At 38.8% G+C, this 21,269-nt stretch overlaps 1 long non-coding RNA gene across 1 annotated transcript; it reads left to right on the top strand.

Annotated features, from left to right (window-relative positions):
- The first annotated feature begins 1,787 nt into the window (after positions 1–1,787).
- On the top strand, positions 1,788–3,289 carry LOC129409011 (uncharacterized). The gene is made up of 2 exons (XR_008632236.1): positions 1,788–2,043; positions 3,031–3,289. It is a non-coding gene; the product is annotated as an uncharacterized LOC129409011 (long non-coding RNA).
- Positions 3,290–21,269: the final 17,980 nt, after the last annotated feature.

Raw genomic sequence — 21,269 nt, 5'->3', positions numbered from 1 at the left:
TGAACAATTAAATGCCATGCAAGAATACAAAATGTCGTTTATTCAAGAGATAAAACACAACTGAGAAAAAACCTCCGCAACTAATTTGTCTCAGAAGCTGTTTAATATTATTTTCACTAAAAACAATTCATGAATTTGTGATTGCTCGTCTTTGAAAGTAAATAGTTTTTCTTTATGTCCGAAGATTTCAAAAGTATTAAAAGGAATTCGCATTTGGACACTTTCAAGTCAGCGCTAACCCCGCAGCTACTAATTTCACACTTGTGGGTGTGCAAGAAGCCCATGCGTTTGAAGTTCGAATGATTCACTTCTTCTCATTTAGAGCCATTTTCTTTGCATTGGACGCATCGGGTTACCAAGAAGATGCCTGTGTAAAGGAGAAAAAAAGGCATGCGTTTGATTCAGTCTCTGTCTGCACAATAACAAGGCAAACGTGGAGGAGAGAAAAGCTCAGTGTGTAGAGCTGCAATTTTAGACCATTCAGACCAAGTACTTATTGGCAGGGCTGTAGCACCAAATTCTGTGCCCTGGGTGCAAATCATTTTCTTGGGCCCACACTATATATTGTCTAATGGAAAATGCCCATTACAGAATTTGTGAAGGGCTCCTCCCGGCCCTGGGGAAGCAGTACCCTGTACCCCCAGTCCAATAACCCTGGTAATTGAGATCTAAAAGATTGGCACTCATAAACCAAGGCTAAACAAGAACAAAACACACACATATATACTCACATTTAAAAAACTAAACCAGGGCAAAAACTGTCCAGAACCAAGACTAACCCACATCTGAACTAGGATCTCAAAGCCAAGAGGACCATGTCCCAGACTAACCCAGACAAAGCTAAAAGGAGACTTCTAAAGCTAAACTAAAAGCTAAACTAGAAGTAGACTTCTTCAGAATAGACTTGTCTAGCTGTATTCTACTAATACAACCTGTAGCACACTGTGAGAATGACTGAACCAGAGCGTGGAGCTAAATCACAACATTGTTAGATTGTGTTGTGCATCAAACGCTTGTCAAGGTGCTGAACTCTGTTACAATGATGACAGATGTAAGCAACAGCACAAGTAAACAGTGGGTAATTAAAGGTCTTTGGCATTGCAGCCATGTTTGAACGCTTAATAGGAGAATGAATGCTCTCTCAGTAATCCCCATCTTATTTGCATTTCAATTCGTTTTGGCCTCAAAGTTAATCCAATGCACACCAAATGAAAGCTTATGTTTCTTTAAGGAACATGCTACTTACAGCCCTAATGCTTTCATTTGGCTTTTGTTGTGCTTGTCAAACTGTTTCACACAGACATTTTGAAGTGATGCTGTTGAATCTCTTGAGGTCTCACTTTCTGTCTATATAAAGTTTGATCCAGAGAGAGTTTTGAGTTTAGAGTACTGCTTCAACGTGGTTTAGACTTTATTTTGTCCTATTTTAGATCTTGATTTGTAGTTCTAGTTTAGACCAGCTCTCATGTTTTATATGAATCCAGGTATTATGTTAATTCAGACAAACAGCCATAATTCTTGTTTAGACCTAGTTGAGTCCTGTCCTGTATTTAATCCATTTTTAATCCATCAAAACCAATTTAGCCCTCATGTAGTCTATCTTTAGTTCTGAGTTTAGTCCCAGTTCTGCTGCGGTGTGTACCCAAGAGTGAACTTCCCTAAGCTTGGCGTCTTCTCCTGAAAACAGTACAGTTAGTGCAAGACATGTGACAGTGGCAGATGGGTTTGTCTGATATACGATGTGAGCTGGCCTGGAGAAACGCTCTTTTCCGGTTGACGACAGAGAATCGCCATGTGTCTGTGCCGATGGCTCACTATCTTTCGCACTTCTCCTTGGCCACTTGTCGCTTTGTAAACCCTTCAGTGGCGCTCAATACTGTGGCCCACGTTTAGCATTCAGGACACACTCGCGGGGCTAAAAGAGAACTGCTGCAGGGACTGATAGGGGAGAGTTTGCATTCAGCTCCGGTCTCGTCCATTGATAGACCTTTATTAACTTAACCAAGTCCTGGATTTGCCACTTGGTTCCTCATTTATCATGGGGTAAGCCTGCTTCACCTGGAAACACAAGGGATTTAACACGGGCTTGGATTATGATTGATGTACTTTGCGGAATTAGCCAGAAAAAGTAAAAGTGTCTGTGGAAAGGGACATTCAATATTTAATGTTGTGACATAACCCAAGAGCTACAGTGCGCTGCCAATTGTCAACAAATCTAGGCCGTGTGCCAGAGGGACCTTATGTAGCCTCACTCAGATCTTGTTTTCAGGGCTGTTTATTGTTTTTCTGATATGAAAAACAATCAGAAAAGAATAGCAACTGTCTCTCTTCATAATTTTAGTGATTTGAGGTAGTACATGTCTATTTGTGGCAGGGAGGTTACTGCTCTTGTCTGTATGATTGGACTTTATTATAATGTGGGTTCTTATAGGGACGCACCGACACTGTTCAACACTGTTATCGGATCAGCACTGATACTGAAAAATTTGCTGGACCCGATATCGGCTTCCAAATATTAGATGGATATACTAATCAGTGTAATTAGACTATTAGCTGGTCATTCTCAGCTCAGAAAGTCTCATAATGTTTGAATTTCTATTTATACAATGTTGTTCTCTCGTTACTTGAGACATAATTAACACATTTGGATCAGTTTTGTCTTATTATATTTTTGTGTAAAGGAAAATAATGCTGTTTTCAATCTCAATACATAAAGCTGTAGTATTGAGATCGTTATTGGAAACGAAAAAGCAGGATCATTGCATCCCTCAGTGGCGTGTGGTTAGGGCGATCAAGGCAAGCAGTGGTTGCCCAATACGATCTAAAATCATAAAAGTTTTGAATTATCTCCAAATATTCCCATTTTCCCTTCACTTCTATCTGTTTGAAACATGTTTGTTGTCATGATGTCCTTTACTACACTCTTCTGGTCACCAAGCAGACTGCAACAACCACAGTTCGATTGCTGCAGTCTGCTCAGTGGTCCGGTTCGTACGTCTCATTGACTTGTGTTGTTTTGCCCTTCTACAGAGGCCTGGAGGCACATGTTCAGAGCGTGGCTTTCTACATGCTCTCTTACAACTATGGAGGCCAGCCGGATGTTTTAGAGGTTTGTGCATGCGTACTGAGGACCACAGCCTGCTCAAACAGCACTGAATAAACCAATATCATCCATGGGAATCAGATATGTGGAGCGATTCCAAGTAAGTGCACATGTACAGCAGGAGACAACAACAGCAGTGCCAACTTTTAACACAAGTGCCTAAAAATAAATCGCTTTTAGCAACAAGTCATTGTTTGTGGTTTCACATTTGTAATAATTAAATGTTAGTCAGAAATACAGGCCGTCATTTAATCAAACAGTGAGCTAGTTTCAGGGCTAGTTTGTGTGAAATGGAGGATCTGGATGGAGCAGTGGAGTTAGAGCGACTGGGGCAGGGTGGAGCCCGCCTCATCTGTGTGTTTATGAATGAACGACAGTGTCAGTGGAATATCAACACTATTAAACACAAGTGAAGGAACATGTGTCTGTTCTGGACCTGCTCCGCTTCAAAGAAATACAGGACATTACTTCAGACATGGTTTTGATTTGCATTTGAGAAGGGAGTGTGAACGAGCTGTTCTAACGCAGGGCTGTGTTTAAGGAAACATTTGTGACACATCAGGCTGTATTGTAAGTGCATCTTTCTGACAGTGCACTGATGTTAGTCTCTTCATGAATGTACATTCTGTGTAGAGCTGTCATGTATCTCTCTGGTTTCTAGATGCATAATAATAATTACATAGACAACAACAGTAGTGAAGGCTGAGCTGAATAAACAAATGGCCCACAAAAAGGCCTGTTTGTACCAAGAGGGTGTCAAATACAGTCCAATATATACAAATAGAAACAAACTATGTAGGTCTAGGTCTCTAATTTGACTCTAAAATTGCTCAGTATATATGCATTTAATATGTCAGTAAAATAAATATTTGCAATGTAGTGTGTATAAAAAGTGGCATTATTAAATTGTAATCGAGTAAATATTAATGGACACCCCAAATTTTCTAACCTATCCTGGCATTGGCACTGGCATTCCCAGCTTTGATAGGCAAATTTCCACTCAAACAAATGCATCCCTCTTTCCCCCTCTGCAAAAAAAGTTGTCATTGAGTACAGATACAGAAGTACTACAGAACAACTATTTAGGTAAAGACCTTACAATGGATGTAAAAATCTGATATTGGTTAGAATGGTTATCTATTGTAAAACATCACAAAGATTTAAGGCATTAGAGTAGAATGATATATTTCTTCTGGGGTTGAAACTCAGATAGTAATCAATACTTTAATCATACTATCGAAAATACCAGTGTAGAACCACAGGGAATACTATTAATTTATTCAGAAATTTACATCCTATTGTCTGTTTTTATTTTCTTCATCACTGTGGTATCCAAATTTGTACTGAGTATTCCATTTTTTCCTTAGTATCAAAATCAAGTTTGAAATTTTCATATTTTAACAACAATAATTCCATAAAATAAAGGTTTAGTCATGAAGTCTAAATTTCAGAATGTTTTCAATTATCCACTTTGAGATCCTAACCTGCCAGGTGGTTTAATCCTTGAAGCGCAGAATACCTGGAATCCTTGAAGTTTCACAGATCCAGTTAGTAAGAAATACACATTAACAACGAAAAAGATTTACTCAATTAAAGCTTTTAATCCTCTGATCTGACTGCATGCTACTCTGCTGTGCTATTAATATCATCCTCCATGCAGAAGGCGTGGGTATCGCAGAAAAACAGAGGCACGTTTAAATGCTCATTACCGTTATGTGTTCTTTTTCCCTTTTGAGACGAGTTCAAGATGACAGTAGCAAATTAGTCCAGCTACATTACATAACTGCTGCTCCTCAGTCATAGTTATCTCGCCGATTATTTCAGCTCAGAGCACCGCTGATGTAAGATCGGCTCAGTGGGACAGCGTTGGGCCGGGACAGATAAGCACATCCACGAAGCTGAAAGTAAATCAAAGGGTCAAATTCTGTAAGCATGTTTCAGTGGAAGACATATTGGATACAGTTGGTATGAATTTATGCCCTATTTTTTAAAGTTGTACTATGTTTATTCAATTACAGGTAATTTTCTAGCTCAAAAATACCTAGAAAAACAAGTGTTCTTACAGTGAGCAAAATCCGTGTATCATTCGTTCATTAGTTTTTTCAAAATAAAACCAAAAATAAGAAAATGAAAAAACAGCTATTTTCTTCATTATTTGTCTCCAAAACCAAAATGAAAAAATGGATAACAGCCGTTTCATGTTTCCGTGACTTAAACTGCAATGCTGGACTTTTGCGTCCCAGGACTGAGACCAGGACTGAACCAGGACTGAACCAGGACCGAGACCAGGACTGAGACCAGGACTGAGACTGGGACCAGACCAGACCAAAACAAGATCAGGACTGAGACCAGGACTGAGACCAGGACTGAGACCAGGACTGAGATCAGGACTGAGATCAGGACCAGACCGGGATCAGACTGGGACCAGACCAGGACTGAGACCAGGACCAGACCGGAACAAGATCAGGCCTGAGACCGGGACTGAGACCAGGATCAGACCAGGGCTGAGACCAGGGCTGAGACCAGCACTGAGACCGGGACTGAGACTGGGACTGAAGACTGGGACTGAGACTGGGACTGAAACCTGGGACCAGACCGGGACTGAGACTGGTTTAGTCCTGGTTAAGTCCTGGTTTAGTCCTGGTTCAGTCTGGCATCTCAGTTTAAGTCACGTAAACAGGAAACGGCCGTTATCAATTTTTTCCATTATTCATTTCACACAAAATCAAGAACTGAAAATACAAATCGTTATCCATTTTTTCATTTTGGTTTTGGAGACAAATAATGAAGAAAATTGTTTTTTTTTTTTTTTTTTTTTCATTTTCTTATTTTTGGTTTTATTTTGAAAAACAACTGAATGAATGATGCACGGATTGAGCAGCGTTGCCACTTCACAGATCTGACCAGTAACTTGGTGTGGTTTGCTATGAAGATAAAAAGGTTTAATGCCATACTGTGAAACATTCCAGACAAGTGTATAACATCTCCATAGAGAAAAGCATTTGACGAACCCTCCATCAGAAAAGTTACACAATGCACCTTTAATGTGTAAAATATTGTTCACATCAAAATCAAAATCTCCTCTTTGACAGATCTGAGCACACTTTGTCTTGCCAGTGCCCCGCAGAGTTAGGACAGACCATGAATATGTATTTCCAGCAGAAAATTAATGATGGTGACGTTCATTAAAATAATATTTAAAATCCACGGGGGAACGTCTTTGACAATGTTAATTACAGATGAGTCACAAGACAGGCTTAACTTTTAACACAGAAAACCCTTTGACTATGTAGGTGGACTTGTCCTTGAGTTTCTCCCATAGCTGCAAAGAATACAAGAGCAATTCAAGAGCAGCAGGCGACTGTCATTCACAAAAAAAAGGTGTGAGTGTAAGTCATGAGTAATTTTGATGCAAGCTTTTCATGGTATGGGTAAGATTATTTGGTAACACATTATTTTAGGGTACACTTATTAACATCTAACTACCTGCTAATTAACATAGTTGTAAATTATTAATTTGTCATTAATTAGTATTTAGTCAGCCTTTATTAATGTCTAATTCCCCATAAGCTTATTCTGCTATTATTTAGACATTTATTGACACTTTCCTATTAATACACTTCTTATTATTGCTTATTAATATGATACTAGGCCATTTTTGTCCATGAATTATGATTCTAATAAGCTTTTGGTGCAAATAAGTGAAAACTACATTTCTTGTGCTACTAGTCCTTAACAACATCAGCTTATTAGAATCATAATTCATATACAAAAATTGCCTAGTATCATATTAATAAGCAGTAATAAGGACTGTATTAATAGGAAAGCGTAAATGTCTAACTAATAGCAGAATAAGCCTATGTGGAATTAGACATTAATAAGGACTGAATAAATAGTAATTAATGCCAAAATTAAATTACAGATTTTTCATATTAGCCACATATTATTTAGAGTTAGACAAACTTTATTGGTCCACAAGGGAAATTATTTGATCAAAATAGTGCGCACATCACAATATATTATAATAACAAAGAGTGACAATATAAATGGTGATAATGAATTCAAAATAAGTAAATCAGTTTTTGTTCATACATTACTTATTCTGTCTTTAAAGGGGCAGTTTGGAATTTTGGACATAGGGCCTCATTTCCTAGTGTTGGAGACACTTTTTTAAAAATATTCCATCCAGTCCTTGTATTTGCAGAGGTCGCTGGTGCTAAGATAGTGCATGTCAATGGCCATAGTTATCCTGCCACTAAAAACAGTCTTACCCACTCCACAAATCACCCAAAGCAAATCTGTTATTACGCCAGACTGTCAGTGTAAATGTTTGTGTTGATAGAATAATTTTAGAATCCAAAAACCAACCTTGCACTTGAAGGATTCATGTCTGAGCAGCAGCAGCAAGTTGTACTTCCTGATAGAAAATTTGGCATCAGCGGACTGATATATGAGAAAATAGTCCTTCAACATGCAGTGATACAAGGTTAGTTTTATTTCAAACATTATTCTGTTGACGCAGACATTCACATCGACAGTCTGGTGTAATAATAAATTTGCTTCGGGTGCTTTGTGGAGTGGGTAAGACTGTTTTTTAGTTTTTAGTGGGAGGCTAACTATGGCCCATTGACATGCACTAGCCTAGCACCAGTGACCTCTGCAAATACAAGGACTGGATGGAATATTTTAAAAAGGGTCTCCACACGTCTCCAACACTCTGGCTCACTAGGAAATGAGGTCCTATGTTTAAAATTCCGAGCTGTCCCTTTAACAGTTAAGTGTGAGTGAGTGTGTGTGCATGGTTGTGTTGATTTTATTGTTTTTTTTTTAATCTGTTTTATTTTTAATTTATGTAGCCTCCTGTCTGCTCTACTGTATCTGTATTTTTTGTTATAATGATTTTGAGGACCCGCTTGACAATGACATTGCAGATCATCTCAAATACATTTAAATTTAAGTAGGAAAAATAGCTTTACATACTTTCTCAGTATTTGTTTATGTTTATAGGACACATAAAAGTATTTTAATGGCCTATATTTAATCACATCCGGCGGTTCCTTGCTTGAAACTTGGACATTACATAACATAACTACACCAAGTGGTCTCCTCATTAATGCTCATTTTGCATGGTGTTTTTAAATGATTTCAAGGGGATATTTAAAACTATGTGCAGAGCAATTAATGTCAAATAGAGCAGAAAATACTGCAATGCACAGAACAAACCTTATCTATTAAAATGGACCGACATACTTTGAGCAGTCTATTATGAGATAATGCTATCAGCGTCCACTAGCCTATTTCAAAGGGGCCTGGCTTAAGTGCACACTGTGATTGTGTGTTAATAGAAGTTCACATGGAGCCTGTAATTAGACTGGAATTACCCTGTTCGACAAATATGAAGTGATGTGCTAACGCTTTCATAAAGATTAATTACATTATCAGGTATCAAGATGTACTAAGATGCTAATTACAGACAACAAATCTCCAATACACTACGGCGTTGCTCTAGACAACTACAATACCCCCCTGTATTTTCCACACAGAGCCATGTTGGAGGAGACAGCTGATCAAAGAGCGGGAGGAATTTTAAAATCATTCCAGTGTTCTGACTTCCTTGTGTATTAATAATGGATGCTTTTTACAGTGCATTCACATTGGTCTGACACTGCAAAACACAGTGCTCTGCTACGCATCGCTATTGAACATTTCCTCCCATGAGCAGAGGGAGAAGCTGAGTGGAGTCATGTAGTGCTTTAGCTGTTTGAAGAAAATTCATTCAAAGTATTTATACACAGTTTGGGCTTGACTTAAAGGTCCTATATTATGCACAATGACTCTTGAGAGCTTTTAGCCATGTAAGAATGTTGTTAGCGCATTATAAAGACCTTCTTTTTGTATGTTTGATTTTATGAACTATAACATCAACCTGCCCAGGGACTACAGGTGGAAATTAGCACTGGTGCTATAACCTGGTACAGTGCATCTCCCCTGTTAAGGTTAATGTATATTGTGCACTGTCCCTGTCTCATTAAATAAATACACTAAACTAAATCAAAAACAGACTTGGAGTTGTGTTTTGTTTCATTCACACATTTGAGTAATCCTGTATTTTTAGTCTGTATACATCTGCAAAACTCAAAATGCGGTTCCACCTTGTAAAAACACAAAACACAACTCCAAGTTTGTTTTTGATGAGGAAACAAGACTATAACAGACTAGAAAATAGCGTAATATGGGCCCTTTAATGTAGTCACAATTGTAATTTTTGATTTGTCTATAATAATGTGTTTGTGACTTTAGGTAGTTGTATGCCTAAATCCCCAATGTGTGCACAAAAATAAGATAGCCATAAAATTATCACTATAAACACACTGAACTGCTCAAAAAATGTACACAAAAAAGCATTTTACAGATGCACAAATCTGTTTTACACACAACACTAGTTTCACATTTACAGATCTATAGTTTAGCGTGCACAAATCTCCAGTTATCAAGTCTATGGTGGGCTATGCGTCACAGACACAGTTTCCTCTGAAATTAGAGATTGCTAGTTTAGTGAGACATGCTATTACTATATTACTATCCATCTATCTCTGCTCAAGCAGCGAGAGTCGCAGGACTACATTCATATCATACTCTAGACAAGTGTGCAACAACTCATGCAGCAAAACTTAAAACGTGGATGAAGAATTTACCACATTTACACAAAGCATTTATTACAATCTGAACTAAAATAAATGCATAACAAATAAATTCTAACCCCCTTGGCCTAGAAAACAGACTCCCATCTTTCCAACCCTTGTTAAAATGTAATATAAGCATTTTTCTCAGCAAAATTCTATGCAGAGAATGATTTATTAATAGTGTAAATTGTGCAGATGTGCTGTTTTCTTTTCCCATTCTTGACTCTTCTGCTGTAGCGTCAGTGCGGCTCTCTAAGGCTGACAGAGGTCCATCTTTAATGTATTGTCTGAGGAAAGCTCCACTGGCTGACCTCATTCTCTGCTCCTCACACGGCGTGGGACTCCTGATCAGAAAAGAACTCTTTAATAATTCCTGTCTTTGTGGCTTAATGCTTATCGCCCCATCCTGTCTCTGATTAGACTCGTGCCTTTCCTAATCCGGACAACTTAATTATACAGGAGATGTCAGACTTCCAAGGACGCCCCTCTCTGAGAACAGGAAAAGCCAAGTGTGAATATTTGATGGTGTCTCGTGTGACACACAAAGTCATCTCCCCTGGGCACAGCGGGGCCATACATGTAGTATGTCTGATGTGTCCATGCATGCGTGACTGTTTGTTTAAACATTCATAATGCCTGATCATAATTACACTACAGGCTGCTGGGGAAGTTTACCGTCCATAAACCCAAGGTGCTCTGCCACCTGCATCAGCAGCAGGTGTTGGTGCTCTATTGAGAGGCACTTAACTTGATTAATGAAGGTAATATGCTCCTGTCCTAATAATAAGACTATACACAGCGTTTCTATGGTAACTGGGCCTTCAGTGTCGAACTCTTTTCTGTTACTTTGATGTGTTAGCCAGTAGCTAGGTGTGCACTAACTGTGCTGTAACCAGTGGGAGACAGCGCCCATGGGAGAAGAAAACACTGAAATTGCAATCAACTCTTTGATTAAAGGGAAGGAAATGTGTTCTGAACACTGCAATTTGTCCTGCTTTGATTGCATCGATCAAACTGAAGTGAAAGTTCAGCCCATTAGTCTTTATGGACTGCTGAGGCAAAGGTTACAAAGCCATATGAGAGGATTGAATTTGGAAGAATAGAAAACACTAACACACTGGACTTAGTCATCTCTACTGCCTGTTGAAACCGCATGTTTATAAATAGTCTGTTTTATTTTTATTTTTTATACCAGCACACATTATGATTTTATGCATCTTGAGCATACCCTGCGCTGTGCTCACCTCTCATCATTTTGAGATTCCCACGAGCCTGTGCTCTTTTTGGACTTTTATATTTTTTTTATATACTGTTGGTGGATCCCCTCAAACTCAGGTACTGCAGGTTCAAAAATGCAGGATAGACCATGAATTATTAACCAACATTGTGAACTCTAAAATAGTATATCTGAATAATTAATCCTGCATCCTTATGAGTTTTGTGCTTTAAATCTATGTGGACATCATTTACAACATGTTAAGTGAATGCATTAATATTCAGAGTATACACTAGTTAGCAGATAATGTTGAAATAAAGTGCGTCACATGGGGGCACACTGCTCACTTGGCTGTAGCAGGTGACTATGGAGCGATAAGAAAATGCAAATGTATTTTTTCCACGCTGGTGATTGCTGAGTTTTCTGCTGAACGTGTCACCAGAGGAATCCTTATCCAGCCGTGTGAAGCGTGTGCCGGAGGGGGAGAGCTGACACTGGTTACACGAGCGCCACAGGTAAATAAACAAGCAACTATCCTAAAAATCATTGTACCCCTCCACACAGAGCTGTAGTGGGAATAGTACTGTAGAGGCACTGCATTATGACCACTGAATACAGATGATCTCAACATGGCACTTGTCAATGTGGTGAGTAAACTAGTAGCAAATAGAAAACACACACACAAAAAAACATGTAAGTGTGAGGATTACTGGGCCTGGTACTGTTTTGAATAATAAAAAATTCAAGGCAGGATTAAACTATCAGGAGAATGTGAAGTGGGCAAATCTTCTTCACTTGTGGGTAAGTACTTAGTAGATTATTTTCATATCCTGGGGCATGACAAAACTTATCTGGAAGAAAAAATATAATAATAAATCAAGAAACCTTAAAATTACACAAAACTTTTAAACCTTTTTTTTTTTATGGTAAAATTGTAATATTTGGGGATTTTGCCAAAATAACAAGCTCAGCTTGTGCGGTTCAAAGAAGCTAACTATACTAGCCAGCTAACTCTAAAATGCTGCATTTTACACCAATAAACTTTACACCAAGTATTAAAGACCTTCCAGAGGAACTATCCAGAGAATGGTCTATTTTCACCCACCTTAACCACAGAGCAAAGTGAGAGTTAGGCTTAAAAGAGGCTTTTCCTGTCTCTAGAGTTCCCCTGGCTCCCCCTGGAGGCTGCTGTGATGCTGCAGGACATAGAGGAGGAACACTTTTGTCCTGGAGGCTGTTACTCACCTTGCCCTGACAGTGGATCTGATGACCCTACCTGTTGAGACTTTTGTTTGAGCTTTTCTATTATAGTTTTATTTTACTGCTCCATGTGCTTAAATTGTCCCTCAGGGACAAATGAAGTGATATTGTTTGATTGCTGTAAAGATGGAGTTAAATTCCATACTGTACAAGATTCCAGGCTGTGCAAACATCTCATGGAGACTAGCAGGTGGCAGATCCAACCATCAGGAAAGTGGAACCTTTAAATTTGTATCAGATGTCAGTGGTGGAGGAGAGTTGAGTGGAAAGAGCTGATAGTGCAGCAGAAGATACAACTGTGCTCTGGGCCCATCGGGGATCCACTGTGTGGCCATGTGTGACACCGTTATAGTGCTACTCTCAGCAAAATGCCATTAGCCATGGTGCAAAATGAAGTATGAAAATGGCAGACTGGGCACATTTTAAAACAATTTTACACTGATTAGTACAATATAAATCCACAATGTAAAATATTGATACAAATGAAAGCATGTTGCAAAGAAATCAATATGAATGAGAATTGTTTGCTTGACTCAAGGCCGGAGGTTTATTTGTGGAAAGTGGATTAAATGAGATTTGAAGATGGCTGGGATATTAAGAACACTAATCAACATTTGCAAACTCCTGTCAGTGTAACCGTCTCACAGTGTTTCAGTCAATACATGTTTTGTAGGTATAGGCAAAGTGAATATCTGCTGTAGATATTACATTTTTTAAAATATTAAAGATCCTTTACCTGACTTTGAACCATACCATATTTCAGCCCACTTAGTCCCATCACTCTGATGTTGACAGTGAAATGTCTGGGATTGTCAAAGGCAGATGTTTCCACATAGTTCATACATTTCAAAAGAATATAAGCAATCTGAATCAGTCGTGTTGTTTTTGCAAATGGTATTGTCACATTTTCATGTAGCGCTTTTCCACCTTCAAGGTGCTCAAAGTGCTTTACCAGAAGGAACCACTCATCCATTCACACACCAATGTACACACACACTGGGGGAAGATAGGTTAAGTGTCTTGCCCAAGGACACAATGACAGCATTCATCGCAACTCAACCAATGATGTTTATGTTGAGAGTGGAATTCAAACTGCCAATCTTCACATCAGTGGAGTTACTGTTGCCCCAAATAACTACTTTTAGAAAATATTGGTAGAAGGAGCTTTGTGTGAAGGCATTTTTATTAAGTCAGAAACAAACAAAAAGAAGATACAGGCCCGCTAATAGTTACAATTTTCTTTTTATCTGACTACAGTGTATCAAGGTTAGCACACAGGACACCTGCAAAATGTACCCTTTGGAGTTTTTATTCATGTTATAATGTTAGTCCCTCTTCAAAACATACCTGGAATTATATTTACCTTCATTCATGCATGTTTTATTAATCCTGCTTACAAGGCCATCTGAGCCTCATAAATCACTCTGTTTCAGTTTTCCATGGATTATCACATCACAGGTAGAAACCCGGAGGTCTTCTGCGCAGTTTTTCAGACCATAAATCATCCCCTCATTTTGAAGATTTGAAGTTGTGAAATTTGCGTCCATTACAACTGTGTGCTGCTTATATTTAGCATTTGATCATGTCCTTATGGCTACATTTTTCCATGGTTTATTCCAGCTCTTTCCAGTAGATAGTGGGCTCACACCAACCCCATGTAGAGTAGCGCAGATGATGCAAAATAATGTGTATTTTCTAAATATAAGCATTATTTTATGTTTATGTTTAATTTATTTCTATAGGTACTTGAGCATAATGTATATATCCTGCACTTGCAACTTTTCAGGTGGAGATTCTGTCACCTGCTTGACTCTGTGGAGATGTTTTTGTTTTGTTTGGAAAGTTCCACTAGCCTGATTCATCAGACGGTTTCACTTCGTAGAAGCAGGGACTCCCAGACTTCCTTCACCCCAGGAAGTTTATTTAACAAATCACTGCTATTTGGTTGTGATGTATGTAATGTGCCACTGACTGTGCTAACTGGTATATTAAGCTTTTCCGAAATCCTATAGGAAGAAGGGCAATGACGTCTTTCCCTTGATAAAATTCACCAAACATTCTCTTTGTTCCGGCTTTAAATCCTCGATCTCAGAAATCGTTGCCAACACTGAATATATAGCTCTTCACTAATTGGCTGGTGCCCAGACTTGCACTTCCGGGGTTTTTGCGAACCATCTAGTGTATTCCGATTCCTGACCTAGTTGCTAGAGAGAAATTAAATTGAGTAGAGGCACTAGGTGGCACCAGCCTGGCTAAAGTTCCACAGTATGCATTAAAACTGAAAGAGATTTTCCATTTACAGGTTAGATCTGTGGAGATGCAAGCTTAATCTCAGTAAGAAAGCATGCTTTTAAGGTACTTGGGGCGGTTTCTACCACAGGTGGCAGTAGCTCAGTTGGTAGAGCATTCGCCCACTGATCTGAAGGTTGGCGGTTCGATTCCAGCTCTCAACATAAAACATCACAGGTTGAGCGGTCAAATCCACTGACCCACAGGTTGGCTGGTGTGATTCCAGCTCCCACAAATGAATTCTGTTGTTGTGTCCTTGGGCATGACACTTTGCCTACACTGGTGTGTGAATGGGTGAGTGGTTCCTTGTTGTAAAGCGCTTTGAGTGCCTTAAAGGTGGAGAAAGCGCTATAGAAAAATGTGACCATTTATTTCTTAGCAGTGAAACAGATGGCACTAAATAAACGCAAGATAGATTTGTTTAATCTAATATAATGTTAAAACTGCAGAACAGAGCCAGAGATGACACAAGATGTTAGCTGTCAACAAGATACAGGATTTTGAAGTAAATATTATTCAGGGGATACACTGCTCTTTGAAATGCGTGGATGGCTGTGTGTGGCCCTTCATTTAGATTTCTGGCTAGAATTCAGATCTGACTTATAAATCATAAGACAAGCCTAATGGTTTGGTGAAGTTACATGTTCATATAGTACCAGCCATTTTAATATAAAACCATAGTCCCATTATTACATTGCCAGCATCTTAGAACAGTTTGCTTTGTTCCCTTTTCTTGACCCAGAGCCAAATGCATTAGAAACATTGTGTTCAGCCATTGACAAGAAGACAAGTCCCCCCCTGCAGCTGCCAAGAATCCGCAGTAAAACTCAAAGGGTGATTTTTATACATTTTGAGCGTTTGCATTCTGAACTGCTCTGCCTTCGGCTCATCACCAAACCACCATTGACATCTCTTGTATACATCCATATGTCCCTGTCTTTCCCTACAGAGAAGACTTCAAGTGCTTTTTCAGATCTCGGGCTAAGTTTATTTTAACCTCATGTTTGTGCTTTCATCCAATACCTGGCTCAGATCCTGGCTCTTATATCCTTCACCTTCAGCGAATCGGGAGGTCCCAGGAGGCTCTCTCTCTCTTTCTCTCTCTATATGTATCTCTCTAACTCTGTGTGTGTGTGTGTGTGTCTTTCTCTCTCTATATGTCTCTCTCTCTTTCTCTCTTTTTTTTCCCAAGGGAAGAAGTAGCCATCTAGCCCGTGGTGCGGTATGCGTGTGTGAAGAGTTCCTGCAAAAGGTCAAAGGTCAGGCTTAGCAGGGAGTCATGCTGAGTTCATATCCACAAGCACTTGCAGACTTCTTGAAACTGACTCTGTGGTGTATATTGTGTTGTGAGGAGGACACTATAAAAAATATATATATATTAGCGTTACTCAGGTGTTGGTCTGCACAATATATTGCAATTTTCAAGTGGTGCAGTTATCAAAATGCAAAGGCTTCAATCATTTGTTTAGGTAAAGTCAACTTTGAAGTGTAGATCTACAACCATACATGTTAAAAGTCCTATATTACACAAAATTGACTCTGCTTGTGACCATGTTAGAATGTTCTTACCTCCTCAAAAACATACCTGCAATTGTATTTTGTTGCTAGCACATGATGAGGTCTTTGTCGATAATGTAATTACTAATAGATCAGGTAAAATTATATATAAAAATGGTAAGCTTATTAATACAAACAAGACACATGGAGCTAAGATTTCAAGTGAAGCTGTGAGGTTTATAAATGATGCACTATTGTCCTTTAAACAAACTTCAAAGGTCCTATATTGTGCAAAATTGACTCTTGTGAGCTTTAAGCCATGTTAGAATGTTGTTACCTCATTAAAAACATACCTGGAGTTGTGTTTTGTTTCATTCACACATGTTTGACTAATCCTTTATTATTAGTCTGCCTATGTCTCCAAAGCTCAAAATGCTCTGTTCCACCTTGTCATGTCATGAAGCGGTAAGTTTTCAAGTTAACAGTGACCTTTTACCTTTAGTTAATTAGAGATTGGCAATTGAGTTTAAAAACACAGTGGAGCACTTCCTGTTCAAGGTGGAACAGAGCGTTTTCTGTTTGAGAGAGCGACTAAATATGAAGGATAATGTGTTTAACATGTGTGAATGAAACAAAACTCAACTCCCGGTATGTTTTTGATGAGGAAACAACATTATAGCAGATCAGAAATACCGTAATATGGGCCGTTTAACGTTGCATATCTAAACGACGTAGTGTAAACTGAACCTGAACGCTAGAATCTAATTGCATCACATTTTCCTCAAATACAACAGTTCTCATGGGCATTAAATATGGTACAAAACAATATTGCCAGATTTATCATAATGGAGAAGAGTTTATGAAAGCTTTTGAAACTTTCTGACCCCAAAACCTTGCTAATTTCAGTTTTGAAGCAATGCAGAATTTAGATTTTCGCATAAACGTAAAAATAAAAAAATATATATATAAAAAATAAATTAAAAAAGTTACATTTTAAAAGATTGTCTGTGCATTCATGCTAAAAGGTTCAGCAACATAACCTGCAGATATTTTTGCTCAGAAAAAGGAAGCAATCACAGTAGACATAAACAATATAATTTGTAGCAATCAGCACCTAAGAGAGTGTATATGTGTTTAATGTCAGATCAGAGAGGAAAATGTTAGAAAATGACTCAACATGGCGGGTTTATATATAGAAGCTATTAGTGCCACAGGCTAAAGGCTACATGCTGAAGTCAATGAACTAGTACTAGTATAATCCTGAGGGGATATGGAAGCATGCTGTAATACACTGTACACTCAGATTCCAGTAGAGCGAAATCCTACCTGTATCATGGGCTCAAACTAAAGTACCAGACCATATTTCTGAGTTTTTACTCCTTCGCTATACAGGCCTCACCCACTAGAGGTTTTTCTTTATTTCATTCACTTTTTTAAAACTAAATATTTCACATTGCAACGTTAAGGATGCTCTATGGAACTTTTCTGCTGGAGGCAAACCTACTTGTCTCTGAGATGTTATTGATTTATCTGGCGTGTTCCACACTATGGCATTAAACATATCTTTCGTTTATCTTTAATTATACAGGAAGAGTCCAATGAGAGTACCAGACTCTTCTTTGTGTGCTCCCTGTTTAGACAGTACAAACAAAAAACAATAACACAACTGCATAGATCCATTTAAAACATTAAAAAGAGGTGCAGGGGTGACTGTAAATGTCATTCCCCACACTATTAAAATGCACCAGTGGCACCAATGATTTCACTTCTGCGTGTCCTTGAAATGTATTCCATTTCCAGGCAGCAAAATAACCAAAAGCTTTTTTCCCCATTTCAGTTCTAGTGCCGTTTTTAGACTTAAACAATCATGAGATCTTGTATTGGTTAAAAATTCAACAAATCAATTCCATTAAAGCAGACCTATTATGCAAAATCTTTTTTTTAGAGCTTTTACCCGTGTTATAGTTGTTTCCAGTCACCATTTCCACTCCTGAAGTTGTATTTGGAGTGATTTGTGCATGTTTGAGCAGTCTTTAATCGCTCATTGTCAAGATGCCATATTGGCAATCATCTCCCTTTTTCACCGCCACAGCATATGCACAGTGTTCTGTACTTACTTCATTCTATAAATTCTCGAAAGCTATCCATCGACTCTTTGTTATGATGACATTTATTTATACTGGGCACCCCTGGTTTCTTATAGAGAAGTAAAAAGTAATAATATGTTTTAGATCAATAATGCAATTTAAAATGTACAAATTATAATATAATGATCCATCGGTGTCATTGATTATAAATATATCAGACACAGGCACAATATGTCTTCTTTAAGGGTCTTGTCATTGGTCATATTGAAAAATGTGCTTTCAGACTGTCAGATGGCTTCTTTCTTTTTGTTGGAGAGAAGCAGAATCCAAAGCCTCCACCAGAAAAGTTGCAGAAAGTTACACAGCAATTTAATTTAATAACATTTTGTCCATTATGGTCAAATTTATTAGCGAAGTAATTATTTTATTAGGATCATAATGATGTTTGTGGAGCAGCAATAAAAAGGTCTGGAGTAAGTTGGAAGGAATTTTTGGTGTGACTAGTTCATTCATTCTGCATTTTCATATACAAACACACTTTTCATTAAGGAATCTTTGCACAGTAGAGTATATTTTTAGTTCATCGAGTATTTCTTTCATTGATTTCTCCTTATATTCACACAAACTTTACTGTCTTTATAAGTGCTTGGGGCTGTTTGACCTTGCAGCAAAAATCCCTAATGGGTAACATCTTTTTTTTTCCTCTTAGGTGTCTGTATGAAGAAGAGGACTCCTCACTCACGGACACGCTTATATCTGGGGGATCTTGTCAGTCAATTAGCGATCGGCTGTCAGTTATCCAGTCAACAGTGAACAAGCAGACTGCGCGCACGGCATCGCAATGAGCTTTATTATCATCAACAGTACTGTGGCAGCCCATCTTTCTCTTTTCAGGTTGTTAGCCCTTATTTAGTGGTACCTTATTTTAACATGCGACTTGAAAGAACTGCTTTTAACACTGTGGTTCTTAGTACACAGCAGCCTGCAACAAAATATACTTTATACTGTGTCGGTAATGAGCAAAGATATGAATGGTCAAATGTAGTTAATGCTGAGGCACTGGTTAGCCCCCTTTGAAGTGCGGCGTTTTGAAAATTAATCATATTCATGACCCATTTGCGGATTCACTTTATGGAAATGCTTGATGGCCTTGTTGGCCCGATGCACAGACACGGGATGAGAGGAGGCTGCCGACACAACAACTTTATAAATAATGAGGAGCTTGCAGAATATGAAGTGATGTGTAAATTCAACCTGGAAGAGTCAGGTTTCTTTACCCATATTAACACCTTGTAAACTTTTATATTATACTCTCTTTAAGGTGCACTTTACTCTCCCCATAGGGAAATTTGTCCACTGCTTCTTTCGGTGCTGCTGGAGCAGTGGGTGCCACAGCGCAGTGCCCAGGGACTGCCTATATTTACCTTCCTACCTTCTGCTGCTTGGTCAGTCCTGAATGGTGTCTCTCTTTTCTTCTGTGGAGGGATGTCAGTCTGCTCCCTCTGTCACACCTCAAGCCCACAATAAGATTTGTTTATTTCAATGTGATGCATGTGAAACAATGCTCACCCATCATTTACAACACAATGAAATATACAGTTTAGTCCTTCTACCACTGATTCTGCACAAATGTTTTTCAGTCCCTTTTTTCTTTTTCTTCTTAACCAGCCATTTATTTTGATACGGGCGGACCAAGTGTGTCCCTGATTGGCATATCGAACTGTCAATCATGTTCATCTGAACTGGCTGAAATACAATGGTGACTAGACTTACATCTACATAAAGTACTGGAGAAATGTGTATTCTGGTTCATAGGCAATTTTGATTTCACTATTTAACTGGCTTATTTACATAATTCGTCAATACATAATTCTTTGTTCCTCAAGTCCCCCACAGTTGAGGTAAACCCATGTAGAGTTCAAACATTGTTGTTTTTGTGTTTTTATTAACAAAAAGCAAAACAGAAAACTAGAGCTCTCATTATATCACTGCAAATAAAATAGGAATGATGACATTTGTTTGACAGGTAGAGCTCCTGCGGGTGGATGCCATGTTTCTGTGCGCCCCCACTGCACCATCTGTCTGCATCCATTGCAGATAGCTGTGTATCCCACAGGAAGCCCACAGTGAGACACACACAAACACAGAACACTGCTTTTTGGGAGAGTGCCATCACCACAGCTGTCATCAGTGCGCTTTACACTGGGGCTTTAGAAGTTTAAACATAAAAGTGACCTGCCACCAACTTCAGGAGCTTACTTACATCAGACTCCTGCACCCTGCGCTGTACTCCAAGCATGCACAACAACTTTCTATTTCTTAGTGTGTTTGGTTAAAAATAATAACATTAAGAACATTCCTCATTAAACTCCACTATGGGAATGACTCACATTAATAAACAATGTGAATACAGTATAACCAGGAGCTATTTACATATTATTCAAAAGCACAATGATGTGAGCAGACAGTAGGCCGCACTGTGTCAGGGCTGCACCTGACGCCAGGAGCAGCAGAGGTGCTGAAGAGAAGGAGGGTACACTGTCACCCCAAGCCTCCCTGAACTGCACAATCCTCTTCTTGTGTTGCATCATGGGGCTCACACTGACTGAGCTGCAGACAAAATACTGCAGAAGTCTGAAAATATTTAGAGATTACAATGACTACTGCACAGAGCCATCTGGTTTGTTTTCCACAGATTTTCCACCATTTCATCTAATTCATATCATTTTCCTCTTACCAGCTGTTGGGATTGTCAAAAACATGTTATGCAAGAATTTAGTATTTAAAAAAGCAAACATTACAACAGTTTGGTAAAGCAACTGTGTATATTTGCTTTGACCTTTTCATGCAGGTAAAATGCTCTCCATAGCTTTAGAGTGAGAGATACGATGGAGTGTATTAAGCCCCTGTTGTGATAAGCAGAGCATGACTAAGTTTCATTTGCAGGCGGCTGGTTAGTCGCCTTGTTCCGGCTGTCACTTTGGTTTTTGTGGATGGTCAGCGTCAGGAAAGAAGAGCAAATGTGCAGCAGTGCAGCAGTGTTCAGCTGCACGCCATAGAGCTCACTCCCATCACACCACAGCTCTATGTGCTCCTCTCACAGCCAACGGAAGGATCTGCTCACATGCACATGC

Source organism: Boleophthalmus pectinirostris, unplaced genomic scaffold, assembly GCF_026225935.1.
Source record: "Boleophthalmus pectinirostris isolate CB_2022bp ecotype Guang Dong unplaced genomic scaffold, ASM2622593v1 HiC_scaffold_1, whole genome shotgun sequence".
Classification (NCBI taxonomy): domain Eukaryota; kingdom Metazoa; phylum Chordata; class Actinopteri; order Gobiiformes; family Gobiidae; genus Boleophthalmus; species Boleophthalmus pectinirostris.
The sequence above is the reverse complement of the archived record's forward strand: the minus strand, read 5'-3'. Positions and strand labels throughout refer to the sequence as shown.